Here is a 16,696-nt window from a genome sequence, read left to right on the forward strand (position 1 = left end):
GGAAAATTTAATAAACAAAATTTTATTATTATTTTCCCGAATTTTTTATTTTCAAAATCAAACCAAATTTTTTATAAAGTATATTTAATTTTTTTTTTCATAATTAATACATACGTTTTTTAACAGTTTATTTTACAAAATATTAAAGAAATTTATATAAAGTTAATTTTTAATTTAGTTGCAATTTTTCTTTTTTCATCAAAAGTTGTATGATTTATAAGATTGCAAAAATGTATTTTATGTTATTTTTAAACTTTTATTTACCACTGTAAGTAAAAAAATTCTGAAAGTTTTTTTGTGTTTTAACCTATTCAGACTCTATGAATTTTGGTATTTCGTTTTTCTAATTAAACAAATTTTATTTTTGAAAGTTTCCGAAAAAAATTAAAAAAAAATTTAGTGTTGATATTTTATCCTAATTGTGTATTTTCAAAATCAAAACATTTTTTTCAAATATTTAAACTTTTTAATAAAACTTGTGAAGTTTACACAAAATTTTTGGGATATTAAAAAAATAATTTTAACTTAGATTATTTATATTCTAATTTTCATGAAAAGTTATAGGACTTAATAGATTGAATAAAACTAATTTAAAAAAATAGTAATTTCCAAATCTACTCATTCTTTAACTTAAAAAAAATTATTAAAAAAACTTCTTTGAATTGCATTTTTCGTGAGTTTTTTACTTTTACTTTCATCCTTTTGAGTAAAAAATAATGCATAAGAGATAGAGATTTTAATATAAAAATTTTTCTTAAACTTTTTAATAAAAAAACTATATGCTTTTCCTAATTTTGTTTCATTTTTAAAAGAACTCTCCTAACTGCAAATAAAGAACTCGTTAAAATTCGAGTTTAAGATAAAGTTTGAAAAAAAAGTTTAAAATCCAGTAATTTAAAAATAATTTCAAAACTCCATAAAAAAGACTAGCATAATTTTCAAAAACCTCTCTAATTTTACAAAAAATTAAAAACAAATTTGCAATTCATTTATTTAAAATTTTGAAAAAAAGCTTGTAGAAATTGTATGAGAGGGAATAGCATTATTTTCAAGATCTCCAAAATTAAAAAGAAAAAACAAAATGTACTAATTAAAAATTGTGAATAAAGAATTTAAATTTCTTCTTAATGCCAAACATATTAAGCATAAATGATTTAAAAATATTTGTAACCTTTTTTCAATTCAATCTTTTTCAAATTAGTAGGTACTGATAATGTAAATTTTGAAAGAGAAATTGTTCAAAATTTTTAAGTTTTGAGCAGGTTTTGTAACCTTTTTTTACCGTTTTCTTATTTTGTTTTAATTGTAATTAAAATGTAAACTTTGATAGAGAAATCGTTGGAAATTTTTAAAATTTGTTTAAAAATAAATGTTTGAAAAAAATTGCGTTTAAAGAATTTTTTTTTTACATACATATATGCGAACTCTGCATAATCATTTCAAACGTAAAGTACTCTTACGGTAAGGTAAGCACATTTACAAAAAAAAAAACATTTCTAGTAAAAGTTTGTAAATATCGAAAAAAAAATTCTGTTGACTCTCTTATGACGCAGAGTGTAGTTGTTAACTTACTTTATCGCGCTATTACTGCCTTCTACCCCTGCACTGCTATGCTCAGCTGCCACAAACGTGCGGAAAATTTGTTTGTCCTTAGACACTTAAAGACTTATGCCTCATTCTCAGCTCCTCTCATCTTTCCCTACACATTTCGCCACCCCTTTACTACTTTCATTCGCCCCTTTAAAATCTTCTTACTATTTTACTTCCGCAAAACTCTTGTATGCACTGAGCTCTGCATGCTGTAAGAAATTGTTTCAAAGTAGGAAATGCTGGCACTTTAAGCTTCCTGTTGCTCCTTCACTCATCTGTTATGTCAATAACTAAGAGCAGCATGCCAACAAATGCCTAAACATACCATACACACCCACACACACTCACACACACATATATATATATATATAGATATGCACTTACATATAGAACACTATTAAAAGTTCGTTTTATGAGTAAATACTTGAATGTACTATGCACGTACTAAAGCTAATAAATGTTGCAAGTAAACGTTCAACACTGCTGCCATAAATATGCATCAAAGTGTCTATGCTTGAGGAAGAAGAACAACACAAAAAAAGTAGTAGTGGAAGTATGAGCTACAGCAGCATTTCATATGTCATTAGTAACCGCTTGAGGCTATTATCGGCAAATGATTTTCTTATGATGTCGGTGACTGACAACAACATATGTATTTGCAATACAACAAATGCAACAACAACAAAGAGTTTTCTCGTTGTGCATAAACTAACAGGGAAAAGTGCTCGGGCATTAGTAACAAATATGTGTGTTGTTACGCAGTTATTATTATTCTACGCAAATTTTCCTTGAATATTTGCATAAGGAATTTGCATATGATTTTCATTACAATTTTGTCCAATAATGACTTATTTATTTATGTCTTGGAGCAGTTTGTGCATGCCCTTGCAAAACAAATTTCCTGTGTTATATTAATTTTCTTGGAAATATGCAAGTGATATTAAAGGTTAGATTAAGCTCTTGTATTGAAACCAGATTAGATTAGAGTTCATTTGTAAATTGATATTCTATTAATGAAAAATCGTATTAAATGAGTATATGATACGGTGTTATGATATGATATCATATCATATTATATGATATGATGTGATGTACCGACTGAAATTAAGTAAAGCATTGTATATTGATATGATATGAAGTAACATAAACAGAATACTATTTAACTTTTTTATACACAAAGTTGAATATAACTCGCTCTTTTTATCAGATTATACCCATCGTATGATATCTGGTATGATATATCCTTAAATCCTTGTCGTAACATGATGTTGAAAATTACTACTCCCATCAGATGTGATCTCCTAATATTTTGAAAACAGCACTAATAAAATCAATGGTAAAATCGATACAAACATTCTAAATCATATGATTATAAATCACGTGATAGCAAATCATTTTATATCAACTTTAATATCGCATGATGTTAACCACTCTCTCAAACGTAAGGGTGACTTTAAGTTTTTTTTTTTTCAAAAATCGCAAACAAATCTTTTATCATATGATGTCCTTGGGGTCGTGTGATATCAAGCCGAACTAAAGTTTATATTTTAACTAACAATCTTCATGTAATGTTATGATCATACATAATTCGAATGTGAATATCAAATGATGCAGAAAATTAATAGGCACTTCAGATGTGATTCTCGAAAACAGCACTAATAAGATCAAGCGTAAAATCTATCATGAGTGTACTCTAAAATGTGAAAAAATGCAGTTTTCAATTCATATGATTATAAATCACACGATGTCAGATCATGTGACTCCCTAATGCCAGGTTCCACTTGATTTTTTTTTTTAAATCTCTATTCATGTAATGCTATTATGATGAGACAGATTTATTTATTTTGATATCACTTGATGCTTGTAATTAGTCCTACCGTAAAATGTGATTTCGAACCCATCAACGTTGGTTTCGTTTTTGATGCCTGAAACGTTTTTTGACCTGATATTTTCCCTAAGTCTACTTCTCAAGCCATCTGAGCAACCGAGGGGCCGATATACTTCTGGCATAGGGTGTACGCCAGGCACTTAACCGTTCTTATTTAGTTCAATAAAGCTCATATTTCTTGGCCATTGGTTATAGTTGTTGTTATTATAGAGATAAAGGTTTTGGATGGTCATTTTCCGGTGATAAATACTGTACGTTCCGGTAACAAGCACCATTTAGGTTTAAGTACGACCATCTCGGGAACGATTTCACATGACCACATTGAAACTTCTAGGCCATCAACCTCCTAGTTCGACGAGAAACTTGGGCTCGCCAGAACTTCAGCAGCTAAAGGAACGGTTTTTTGCCACGGCTAGATGAGGTTAACAATTGGGTTGGAGAATCTATAAATTGTGCTGAAAAGGTTGCGCTACACAACTCCTAGAATAAATTGCATATTTTTTCACTTGGCGAAAAATCATTTAACTTCAAACAGCAAAGCTTCAGCCCACTGTACAAAGTATTAGAGATATGAAATCAGCTGATATTTGATTGATTTATCACAACAAGTGATATTGAATAACACATCACCAGGTATCACAACATGTGACATTAAATAACACATCATTGTAGCGTAAATAAATGTCAGATCGTGACTTAAGTTACATGTTGTAGAGAGATATCATAACATCATAGCAAATCATTTGTCAAATTCAACGAGTTATATATAAACCTACACAATCGCATTTGTGGACTGTAAGTCACTCGATACCTATTTGTAGTATCACAAGGAGACATCAAGTGTTCCAAGTGATATTTAATATATCACACCATCAAACTTTTCTCTTAGAACGATGTGCTTGAAAACGATTAGTTACGTAAACTATCATCTCTTCGTGAAACATCTTATGACTTTACACAGATGCGCGATGTCTACTTTTTTTATAACAATCCATGTGATGTCAAATCACACATCCTTAAAGAGTAAAATATCAGACTTTTCATATAACAAAACAAAAATTATGCTATTCAAATCGAATACATTAAATTCCATGAAAGTTTCAGAAGACATATAACAAACTTTAATGTCACATCACATCATTTCATTGCTATAAATAAACAGTAAAAAATATGCTAAATGCAATGAAATTTTCCACGGAATATTAAATCAGCAATCCAATTTTCAACAAAATCAGCATTAAGTGTAAAACCATAAAATGATTTTCAGGCTAAATGCCACATAATAGCAGTTCAATGCTGACAAAGCAAAATAATTGAAGAAAATTAAATAAAGGGGTCAGTTAAATTAACAAAATGCACATATTTTCCAAAAATTGTTTGCTAAATGACAGCTCGGTTGCCACAACATTTCGATTGCATTATTTTTGCAACATAGAATAAAGATTCAAATGTAATTCACAGCAAACAAAAGCAATAAAACTTATAATGCGCTCATACGCACATACATATAATATTGCAGTCGACCAGTGAGCTGCAATTATTCATATTGTTACGAATTTCCTGCAAATCCTCTTATTTGCCATTTTGCTAGGTTCGTATCGCTAAACTGTTGAATAAATAACCCCAATATTGAATAATGGAAAAATGACCTTTATTAAAATACTTCACAATAACACTCAAACTGTGCAACGAATAGCTTAATAACCAAACTGATAGCTTAAAGGAAACTGACTTTCAAAATAATAGTGCTATTGCTCGCTAGATATCGTCTTATGCGGCAGTTACCCACGAACGTACGTACCAAAAACGTGTCAGCTGACACGACCTATCTTATGAGTGTGCAATGTAAACGAAAACTCACTGACGTGCAACGCCCGTACGTACGTAGCCCGGAACGTAGAAACCAAAACAATTTTGATTTTTTCGGTAAGAACGTGTCAGCTGATCGCTCTCTCACTAGACAGAGCCTAGTAAACTTTTGTGCACTAATTTTTGACCGTTTGCAGTTTTATGCAAAAACACCTAATTAAAGTTTGAAAAATTGTGAAAATAATTCGAAATAATTATTTAAAAGTGCAGATTATAAAAATGTAATGTATTTATATTTATTTAATATTAATTCCAGCCTTTTACAACATCAAAAATTAAATTGGAAAAGGTTGATGTTTCCATAAGCATGCATGCAAAATGGTCAATGGCAACAGTGCTTATCTGTAAACAATACACACACAAATATGTTATGTACATGTACACAGACGCACACATTGATTCCTACGGGCTTGAGAGTTCGGTCAAACGTGCTTCGTACGACAAACGTCCGTGCGTACCACACACGTCGGTGGGTAACTGCCGTATTAGTCGTAACTGCTTGACAACTCAAATCAAACTGAAATCCAGCGCCTCTACAATTGTCGCCTTTTATACTCTTTGATTTCAACCTTCGCATTTTCTAGAATCTACTAGTCCAGCAGCACTCAAACTTCTCAGCTGTAACTACAATTGCACAGTTTTATACATCTTCAAGGCGCTTCCAGAATCTACTAGTCCAGTAGCTCTCAAATTTATCAGCTGTAACTACAATTGCCCAATTTTATAGTTTTTCTCATTGCATACTTATAGGAGTATCTCAGATATATGCATGTGTTAGTGCATTGACTCTCCGTTGCTCGTATACGTACATGGTACATATATGTAGACGCAGTTATTGTTTCGTTTATGTAGATACATAATGATTGAATTATTGATGTGCATTCACGTCACTGCTTAGCATCGGCTTAGAGACGGCAGCACTCCTTAGTTTTGCTAATATTCGTAACAATATTTTAAGGTTATTAGTGGACTAACCAAAAAATTAGTATTAGTGCGTACACAAACAAAGAATATCAAACACTTATATCCGCTAAAACACATTTACATAGTCATGCTTCGTAAAATGAATAACCGCTCATAAGCCACTAAGCAGTTCAGTACTCGATTGTCTTATTGAGCAAGAAAGTCAACTGTGTTATACGAAAACACTAATTTGAATCAGTATGACTAACAGTACAATAAAATGAATATAGTCATATCAGTCTTCTGACGCTAGCAACACAACGATGTACACGAAACTAAAGTGTATACAACGCAAAAGAAAAACCGATAATAAACGAAGTTACAGTGTATTACACACGAAACCAACATGCTACTGAGTTAAAGCGACTATGATTTCAGTTTATACTTAACAATGTCATATATGTATGGGACATATGTGTTGCGGGGCACTCGTATGTATTTTCTATTTTATGTGCTAGTCACTCATAGTATTTGTCTGTGCTTGAAACAATTTTTGGCTCATGACTAAGTGCACTAATTTTATTAGTACTCAAAGCAGACCTCTGCAGTCGACAAAAACAATAACAATAAAGCACAAAAGTATCATAACACACCACAGAGCACCTAATGTAACCAAAATAAATTTTCAGACAAAATATGCAACGTAGCATAAAATGACAATGTTTGTTGTGTAATTTTTTTATTGTAAATATACAAAAGCGTATTATGCAAATGCAATATTGATACCATAATAAAAATATACATACGCTCAAAATACAAAATTTTGTGAAGAAATTTGTAGATATTTTAGCACTTTCGGTTTCATAGTGCAACTACAAACGTTTGTGTGACTTCATGTCATGTCAACAGCAGCATTTCGAACGCATCTAATGCATTTGCATGCAAATTATATGACCGCATTTAATGCACATTATGCAAAGCATACATTTAGGAGTTCATGCCCGTTTACTTCGTTGTACCGCAAATAGAAAATTGAAAAGTGTTAAATATACTTAATTGCCACTTATTTCACTAATTTTGCGAGGTTAATACTAATTTCACACAGACGGCTTATTGAATAATAAAGGCAATTTTCTGCATTAAGACGCTTATTGAGCTCAATCTTCCCTAAAAAATTCGAATCTATTATTATTTCATTAGTAGCTAATCGAATGCCTAATGAAGTCAAAAGCACAATGCAACCCTGTTGGCAGCGTTCCGCTTCCGTTTCCGTTTCTTAGTTTTCAAAGCAAATGTCATTGTCTGCATGGCGGAACGATACAAGGTGGCCGCATCGAACAGCTGATTATAACCTTTTTTATTTGATTTGATACATCAACTACCGGCGCAGTACAATTTTGACATTTGTCCATCGAATTTAGAAGTACATGGAATTTTTTTGTTTGTAGGTATGTCACCATGCTCCCACCTTGTATCGTTCCGCCATGATTGTCTGTCTCATCCTTCATACTAATCGAGCAGTTACTTCTGTGTGAAAGCAAAAAATTTACGATTTCATTAGCAGGTGAAATGAGATCATTAAGTTTCTGTGTGAAAACAGTGTAAGCTTCAACATGCATGTAATGTGATTTCGTATTTGTGTCATTAAGTGCACAATGGCTTTTGGCTGATGTTAAATACTTGATTGCATTTTTATTTGCGTAGTTTATACGTAAAATAATTATATCAAAACAAATGCCTATTTTTAGGCTGATTGTGTGCAGTCGCATTAAATTTGCATAAGCAATCAATTGAAGTTAAATATATGCAACGAAAATTTGAGATATTCTTTTACTATGCTTATTCAAATGGAAAGCTATTCAAAATTAGAAGCTGAGATGAAAGTGACGTATTATTAAATTTTAAATCTGTGCCAAAAAGTATGCAAGGAATATTGGATTTAATAGCGCTTGAGATGCAATCTAAATAAAATAATAAATGTAAGGCGCGATAACCTCCGAAGAGATTTTAGGCCGAGCTTCTCTTCCAATTTGCGTCGTGCTCCTTTTTAATTTTTCCTACAAATTGGCGGGAAGGGACCTACATGTTTTATGCCGACTCCGAGCGGTATCTGCCAGGTAGATGAGTTTTCACTGAGAGCTTTTCATGGCAGAAATACACTCGGAGTGCTTGCGAAACACTGCCGAGGGGCGACCCCGCTTAGAAAAATTTTCTTCTTGAGATGCAATAACTTGCTTTTATTCCCGAGTTTCCAAATTTCGTTCGTGTTTCTTGAACTAACACCTTATGGCGTAATATTATCGATGTGATTTGTCAATTTTCGGCGCGATATCATAGAATTTCAAAAATCATATATTGCGATCATACGACTGTTAAAACCCTAAGTCCTAGTGACTTATTGTATTGATCATCCTCATGAATTGGCGCATAACCGCCTAAGCATTTTTGGTCATTTCACGCCAGTTATCGCTGTTCCGCGATTCGTTCACAGTCTCGACTTCATATCCGACAACAATTACGTGGCTGCCAAGGTGCGAATGCAACGATTCTTTCTTAGATGATAGCAAGTACTTCGTCTTGTCTTCGTTTACCGCAAGACCCACATTTGTTGCCTGTTAACGTAATGATGCCTTCGTTAGTTTATCTCATTTAGCCTCGTAATACCTGATGATTTCACGGTGTTAAAAGTGATCTGACTTCAAACTAACTTTAAGTCATTTTACACAGCTATGACTATAATACTATCAATAAGTTGCGGTAAAATTTCTTCCTTCTTATAATATTATCCGAAATGCCTGCTAAATCATTTCATTCAAAGAAATATAAATTGGCATCATATTATATTACATAAATATTTATATAAAATCCACGGGTTTGATTCTAAATGCCTTAAATTTTGCAATTTGCCATTTTGAAGCTATATATAGTAGGATTTAAAGTCATTTAAAAGCGGTTAACTACGTGATATAATATCATGAGTTGGTATTCAGCTCTTTGAAGCGTATGACTTGAGCATCACAAAGATTATATATATCATCTGTTCATAAAGCATGATAGCAAGAAAAGTAGGTCCTAAATGTTCTTAATTATACCATCAAAATTTAACACACTTTTTATTAGAACAATTAGGACTGTGAGTTTATATATTTATATTTACATAATATTTAATAATTTAGGTGTAAAGTTTTAATGTTAAAAATATATAATTATGTACAATATGGAATTTTTTTGTCGCAGGCGAAAAAGCCTAATTACCGTTAAAGGTTACAATGAACTTAAATATATAATAATATTTCTTTACAGTCAATTTATTTTTTACTTTTTACGTAATTTTATTAACCAATAATAAAAGCTTATTTTTAAAAAAGTTTTTTTTTCTTTAACATTATTTTTTACTTTTTAGTTCGTTTTATTAACAAGTAATAGAAGCTTGTTCATGGAAAAGGTTTTTTGTTAAATTGAATTTAAATATGAATTTTTTTTTAATTTTTAGTAGGGTAAAATATTGTTTAAATTAGTTATGTAATCTTTACTTAGTTATTTGTAACGTTTCTCATCCTATCCATTTCTTTTAATGCATCAACATTACAAGGTTTCTTCGAAGTCAACTTTGAACAGTCAAGTTCTTCTATTCGAGTGTTAATTAACTTAAAATCATATTTTATTGTGACTTTTCCTATGTCGCGTTCAGTTTACAACTACTCATTGCAGACCTCTGCTCTGTTCCATCGCCAACACGGTTGCCGCACCATGTTTTCATTTGGGACGGAAAAAAAGGACCAAATCTCAAAAAAAGGACCAAATTTTTGTTTTATTTTATTAGTATATAAGGAGGTCGTATTCGTTGTAAAATACAAAAAATTAGGATGTTTCCATGGTTTCCTATATAAAATTTTACTGGACATAATAAATACTTTGCTTAAATTAAAGGAGCAAACAAAAATTAAATGTAGTTCATGGTATTATATTTTCACATTTCTGGAATAGGTGTATGTTGTTCACCAACCTAACGCTGTCAACCTATTATAATATTTCTTCCAAAATCAAATCTCTTTTGCATTTGCTTCAAAAGCTGAATATAAAAATAAATTTTTTTAATCGCATTCGTTGTACATCTATAAAGTTATCGCCTTCAAGAAGTATTTCTGCCTTCCAGTTAAAATATTTCTTCTGCTGGGTGAAAAAGATTTAAATATCGACGTGCCTTCACAAACTCTCAATATCTCTCGGTAGGCTTGAATTAAGTAAGTGGCAAGTACACTTAATACAAAATAAATTAGTTTCATTCTTTTACTTAGTTTTCAATTAATTAAACTCCACGCTTCACCAGTTGCAAGCCTTGTCAAATTTCTTAGAGGCGCAAGTGCATTTGAAATACATACTTTTAGCTCTACTAGTGACAAAAATCTTTCACTAAGTGTTTAATAACCGATGGAAATATCTAGTCATTATTATTATAAATATTAAACAAGAGTTTTTTTCATAAGTCGGCTGTTTCATCAACAATTAACGACAGTGTGTTTGCCAACACTTTTCTCTTTAATACCTCGCCTAAGTTATTTCCTAGGTGAAATGTCACTGTTCTCGTACATTTTTATTGACTGAGCAATTTTATGTGGTGAGAAATCCATTCAAGTAAATTCATTCATATGTGGGTTAACGAATGTGCTGCAAATTTGTTGGGCAATATTGTGAATTTTTACCTGAGTGAAAAAGAAAGAAAAGTACTAAAATCGTAGCAACTGCCTAAAAAGGGCCAAAATTGAAGAAAATGGACCAGTGGACCAAATAGGATTGGAAAGGACCATTTTTGGTCCAAATGGACCCAAAGCGGCAACCGTGATCGCAAAAAATCTGTAAAACAAAATCAAGTGCGCAGAAAAGTATGCAAAAAAAAGTATACAACATTGAGGAATAACAGCCTAACTTCTACGTTTGTTGCATACACAAACAAAGCGAAGTTACCTGCATTCTTGAGGACTTAGGCTGTTATTCCCTTGTGAATACAAATCTTTACCGATAACTCTGTTATCGATTAATTTATCGAATTCTCGCAAAGCGATATTGCATTGTCATCGGAGTTATACATGTGTGAAAAATTTCAGCTCAATCGGACACCGGGAAGTGTATCAAATTTAACTTGCAAGATTTCATTACATACAACAGCCAAGTGAAAGTAAATAAAAGCTTATAAAAAGGCATTGAAAGAAATAATATGCGATAGCCATTTCTACCATTCACTTCTATAATTTGTTGTTATTGATATAACTGTTATTTAAGTACATTGCTTGAAGCATACGAATTCTAATGAGAAAATCTCGTTCGACAAACATAAGTTTTGTAATGATTTCAATTGCTGCTTTATGGTTTTGTAACAACAATTCCTAACATTTTAATTAAATTGTTGTTCATTTAACCGAAATATCATTGCTTTTTATTATAATGCGTGTACGTGTCAACTTAATTGCAGATATGTAAATATCACGCGCTAATTAGAAAGCGAAAAAAATCGTTTTAATAGGACGTATTCTTTTGTGAGCCTACAAAAGCATAAAACGGTAAACAAAAAATGCTGTTAAACAAAAATCAAATGCCCTTGAAGCCTCTTTATCTAAAAATAAAGCATTATTTTTCTAGTCGCACTTTAATTTTTCTATTTTCTCATCACCTTGCTAACTTAACGCTAATCGCTCCCAATCACATTTTTTCAATTTATAATATTAACAAATTGACAAGTTGTTCACTTGAATCACAATTTTCAGAGCCTGTTAAACTACAGTTGTAACTCGTGACATTGCTGACGCGCGCTTTTGTTGCAGCGAGGTCGTTTCACTGGAAAATATGCGGACTATAGATACCGCGCTACTTTTTTTTTGCCATTGTTGGCAGAGGTTTTTGAGTAAAGTAAGCGTATAAATTTAATTTCAAGCACCAACAATACACATTTACATACAAGCAAAGAAACAAAAAGCAAACGCGAGGCCAAAACCTTTTCAAAACTTGAGCAATAATTGTCAAACGCCGTAACTTTATGTAATGCGTTAAAATGAAAATTGGAAATAACTGAAACTAAACAAATTTTCATATAAATGCGAGTAAGGAAGAATGGCACAAAAACTAATATCAAATAAAATATGTGTTTTTTGTTGTCTGTGCATTGCGCGCGCCTTTTCGCATATCGCTACAAACCACATATTTTGTATTTACGTTAACAGCTTGTGATGTTAAAAATTCTATATTGCGCTTTTTCATTTTGCGTTTCTTTTTTTTACTTGGCACTTGGCAGCAGCCCTTTGTTGTGTGCGCAGCTTGTCATACTATGCCATACCTTTGCGCCTTGCTGTATGCAAACAATTTAAAAACGTAGAAGTTCTAAAGCTATTTTTCGCACGCGCTCAACTCAAAACTCACAAACGCGCGCTGAATTTGCAATGCTCTGGCATCATGAAAAAGTATTTAGTAGCAGCAAAAGCATTAAGTAGGAGGCGGTGAGAGGCATACGTGTAAAACTGTAATTATACTCAGTTGAGCAGAGCTCACAGAGTATATTAACTTTGATTGGATAACGGTTGGTTGTACAGGTATAAAGGAATCGAGATAGATATAGACTTCCATATATCAAAATCATCAGTATCGAAAAAAAATTTGGTTGAGCCAAGTCCGTCCGTCCGTCTGTCTCTTAACACGATAACTTGAGTAAATTTTGAGGTATCTTGATGAAAATTGGTATGTAGGTTCCTGGGCACTCATTTCAGATCGCTATTTAAAATGAACGATATCGGATTATAACCACGCCCACTCTTTCGATATCGAAAATTTCGAAAAACCGAAAAAGTGCGATAATTCATTACCAAAGACGGATAAAGCAATGAAACTTGGTAGGTGAGTTGAACTTATGACACAGAATAGAAAATTAGTAAAATTTTGGACAATGGGCGTAGCACCGCCCACTTTTAAAAGAAGGTAATTTAAAAGTTTTGCAACCTGTAATTTGGCAGTCGTTGAAGATATCATCATGAAATTCAGCAGGAACGTTACTCCTGTTACTATATGTATGCTTAATAAAAATTAGCAAAGTCGGAGAACGACCACGCCCACTTAAAAAAATTTTTTTTTTTTAAGTCAAATTTTAACAAAAAATTTAATATCTTTACAGTATATAAGTAAATTATATCAACATTCAACTCCAGTAATGATATGGTGGAACAAAATACAAAAATAAAACAAAATTTCAAAATGGGCGTGGCTTCGCCCTTTTTCATTTAATTTGTCTAGGATACTTTTAATGCCACAAGTCGAACAAAAATTTACCAATCCTTGTGAAATTTGGTAGGGGCTTAGATTCTACGCCGATAACTGTTTTCCGTGAAAAAGGGCGAAATCGGTTGAAGCCACGCCCAGTTTTTATACACAGTTGACCGTCTGTCCTTCCGCTCGGCCGTTAACACGATAACTTGAGCAAAAATCGATATATCTTTACTAAACTCAGTTCACGCACTTATCTGAACCCACTTTGTATTGGTATAAAAAATGGTCGAAATCCGACTATGACCACGCCCACTTTTTCGATATCGAAAATTATCAAAAATGAAAAAAATGCCATAATTCTATACCAAATACGAAAAAGGGATGAAACATGCTAATTGGATTGGGGTATTGACGCAAAATATAACTGTAGAAAAAAACTTTGTTAAATGGGTGTGACACGTACCATATAAGTAGAAGAAAATGAAAAAGTTCTGCAGGGTGAAATAAAAAACCCTTGAAATCTTGGTAGGAATACTGTTCGTGGTATTATATATATAAATAAATTAGCGGTATCCGACAGATGATATTCTGGGTCACCCGGTCCACATTTTAGTCGATATCTCGAAAACGCCTTCACATATAAAACTAAGGGCCACGCCCTTTTAAAATGCTCATTAACACCTTTCATTTGATAGCCATGTCGTACAAACAAATTCTAGAGTCACCTCTGGTCCACCTTTATGGCGATAACTCGGAAAGGCGTCCACCTATACAACTAAGGCCCACGCCCTTTGTTTAACGCAATGATGCAAATGGATTTTAATTCAATTCTAATTCTTTTATTGAATTTAATACTTAAAACTAACAATTGGAAATTCAAGGCTTATACTTCACACAGCAAATATGATGATTTAAAAGATAATTAATTCCACAATGGAAAGAAAATTTAATCCAATGAAACTTGATTAGTTAAGCTGAAGAATGGAACTCGGGATTTAATCCGTCTTACGACCGCGCAAGGTCTAGGTGGGATTCGAGAACCAATTTCACGCGAGTATGTTGGTGACCGCCCAAGGGTTAGATTGAGTTAGGGGATTATTGCAGCGCAAGTGCTACGCCGGATGATTTTATATTTAAAGATATAACTTACGGTTGTGGGTGAGTACTTCCTTTTCTTTTTCCTGGAGTTGGCGTAGGTGATGATGTTCGTACTCGCTCCGTAATTGATGATCCGCTGCAAACTTTATAAAAGTAGATGATATTGGTTGATGATAGGTGTTCAGTGTTCCACGAAACAAGAGAGCGAGCTAATGCATTGCACTTGTATTTATAGCATAGATTAGTGATGGAAAGCAATTCCAACACTGTTGACTGGAAGCACTGGATGGCAACTCCAGTCTACTCTACCGCCAGGGTTGTATAAACGCAAGTCATAACTAGTGAAGTTAACGCAAGTGAGCACAACTCACTTAAACATCCTTTTAAAATACTCATTAACACCTTTCATTTGATAGCCATGCCGTACAAACAAATTCTAGAGTCACCCCTGGTCCACCTTTATGGCGATATCTCGAAAAGGCGCCCACCTATAGAACTAATGCCCGCGCCCATTTAAAATGCTCATTAACACCTTTCATTTGGTTCCCATATCGTACACACAAATTCCAGAGTCAGCCCTGGTCCACCTTTATGGCGATATCCCTAAATGGCGCCCACCCATAGAACTATGGCCTACTCCCGCTTAAAATACTCTTTAATACCTTCCATTTGATACACAAACACATTCCAGGGTTACCCTAGGTTCATTTTCCTACATGGTGGTTTTCCCTTATTTTTTCTCCATAGCTCTCAGCTGAGTATGTAATGTTCGGTTACACCCGAACTTAGCATTCCTTACTTGTTATTATTACTTATAAAATAGGTTTTTAGTTTTTTTTATTAGTTTTGTATGGCAAAAAGCAAAAATACAACCAAAAACTTTAAAGTATCCTAAAATAAAATTTTCAAAATAGAAATATATAAAAATATACTAATAAATTCAGCTAACATTTTTCAATCTATCTAAAAATTCTTTTTTTTTAGCAGTTCTTATTTTTTGTAAATAAATTTTTTTTTAATATTTAACAATTACATTCTTTAAAAAAAATGCAATTTACATAAATATTTAAAATTACATATATTATTAGATATATTTTAAATTTTTGGGTTCGTTTTATAACTATTTTTTAAAAAACTTTTTTGAATTTCGTAAATATTTTTTTTTTTGATTAATTTTTTTATATAACTAAATTTTTTTAAGCCAAAATGCAAGAAAACATATTAAGTAAAAAATGTTTTGGATTAAAAATAAAAATATGTTTTCCACTATTTTGCCAACTCTTTTTGCGGTTTTAGAAAAGTACAAGCAAATTCAACATATATATTTTCGGGTTTTTTTTTAATTTTTCTTGAAATTAATGTTTTTTTACCTTGACGAAAATTTTCTTTATAACTTTTAATTGAAAGCCTATATCTTAAGTTTATTTTAAATCCTTATTTTTTTAACTTTTTGCGTTTTAAATGTTCTTTGCTAAAGGAAGCGCATTTAAAATCATCAAAGTATTTTAACTTACATTTTTTTTTTCAGTTTTTAATTTTTTTTTTATTTCATTGGGCAGGTGTATTTTTAACATAAAGAAATTCTAACAAATTATTTTTTATATTACCTTAGCATCTTTATTTAAATAAAATTTTGTTTACATATTTAATTTATTGTGGAATTTTTTAAATTCCATAAAATTTGTATATTATATATTATATTTCTTAAAAAAAAATGTAACTTTTATTTTTGGTGATGAAAAATATATAAAAATTGTCATGAATGTTTTTTATATTTTGACATAAAAATCTTTTAATTACTTTTCAAAAGAAACTTTTTTTGTTTTAAAATTGGCTTCCAATATTTTTTATGGTAAAAAGTTGTTTTGTTCAATTTTCAAAATTTAACGTTTTTATGTTCAAATTTCGAAAATTTATTAATGATATAAAATTTTTTTTAATTAAAAAATTTTTTTTTTAACTTTTTAGAACTTTTCCTTTCTTAATACTTATGAAGAGTATGACCAACAAATTGAGCATGCAATTTTAAACATTTTCCTTCAAAATTTTAAAAATTATTCAATTTTTTAATAATGCTGATATATTTAAAACGCGAACACA

At 31.6% G+C, this 16,696-nt stretch overlaps 1 protein-coding gene across 1 annotated transcript in view; it reads left to right on the forward strand.

The window, feature by feature from the left end:
- rau (RA domain-containing protein rau) overlaps window positions 1–16,696 on the forward strand; it is a 142,314-nt gene that overhangs the window by 90,392 nt on the left and 35,226 nt on the right. The window lies entirely within an intron of this gene.

The sequence above is a fragment of the Eurosta solidaginis genome, chromosome 2 (assembly GCF_040869045.1).
Source record: "Eurosta solidaginis isolate ZX-2024a chromosome 2, ASM4086904v1, whole genome shotgun sequence".
NCBI lineage: Eukaryota > Metazoa > Arthropoda > Insecta > Diptera > Tephritidae > Eurosta > Eurosta solidaginis.